The following is a 1,553-nucleotide window of genomic DNA, read 5'->3' on the forward strand; positions in this document are numbered from 1 at the left end:
TCTGAGGTCGTTGAACCCGCAAAAGAATTCCTTCTTTCGTTAACCAACAGAGGTCTTTCAAACAGCGGACGTTCAATCCTGCTGGAAAGTCCTAAATCAGAAAAATTGATTTTGACAGATCCATCCATATATTGTTGGATGTAATCAAGATTAGAGGTATCGTTAACTACTCGAGAAGGTTTTGCAACACCTTCCAAAAGCCACTCGTTGGGGAGGTCAATCTCTTCCCAGCGAATCATTTTTGGAGTTTTGATATTTGCATTTAGAACTTTGAATTAACAAAGTTGATTCACCTGGATTCTTGACCACAGCTTGTGGATTTAGATTTGTCTTCATCAATTTATAATAAACACGATAGATGATAGCAAGGGGTCTGCTACCTTCTTCCATGTTAGAACCAGAAGATAAAACATTAAGCGTTAAAGCTTTCAAAATATGCATATCAGACAAAGCAAGAGAAAGATTGGGAAAGACATCAAAATGGACAGGACCAACAAACAAAGACGATTGAATCATTCCAAGTATACTGGTCTTAAAATCAAGAAATCTTGCGTCACGCAAGCAAAGCAAAACAGAAGCATTAATACCAAGTCGAGTCAATGGCTTGACTGCAACTTGAACACAACCAACATGCATAAACTTCTAACCTTTAGCAAGAGAATCGTTAATGAACCTCTTGTTAAACAGGGTTATAGTTTGGTCTTTGCCGGTAATAGCAAAGGTTTGTTCGACAGTTTTGACAAAAAATTGAGATTTAAAAGAAGATTTAAACCAAGAAGTAGTGTAAACATCCTTAGCGTCCAGCTTAGGGATGTTCCATTTATCAACACATAAATCATTATCAGAATTAACAGAAAAATTTTCATAGTTAACCACGTCTGGTGGCAAACTGGAATTAGAGCTGACAGAAGAATTAGATCTCTACATTTTGACACACAAACTAAACTCAAAGTTACACACTCAATAGAGTCTTAAAGGATCTCATCCTAGGTACTCACTCACTGGGTAAACTCTCTAAGGATCTCCTTCCTAGACACTAGACTATCCACACATACCCTTGGCCGCGAACAGCGCTACACATACCCTTGGCTATTTCTCTACAGTCACTTCTTCACGCCCTAGACACTAAACCCAGGCTTAAGCGGGACTTACAGGTACCTCGACAACTGTAGTAACGGGGTGGTAGGCAAACCGAACTGACGGGGTGGTGGACTACCGTCTAACAACTAGGATCTCGACACAGAGAAAGATTATCAGGGGGTAAGCAAAGAGGAGGAGAGCAAGACAATACTCAGGGGGCAAAAATGAGAGCAGGGTGCACATCAAGCAGCAAAGAGATTGCAACTCTTACGGCTCTGATACCAACAAGGGGGAGGGGGTGGAAGCGCAGGATGCATATAGATGCAGGGGATAGGGGAGAGTGATGTACATGCAGTATAGATATAGATCAAAGCAAGTAAAACCGTCCAAGAACGCGGTATGACAGTTGATAAATCAAAGATATAAAAGACCGTCCAAGAAGGCGGTATGACAGTTGATAAATCAAAGATATA

The sequence above is a fragment of the Corylus avellana genome, chromosome ca2 (genome assembly GCF_901000735.1).
Source record: "Corylus avellana chromosome ca2, CavTom2PMs-1.0".
NCBI classification, from domain to species: Eukaryota; Viridiplantae; Streptophyta; class Magnoliopsida; order Fagales; family Betulaceae; genus Corylus; species Corylus avellana.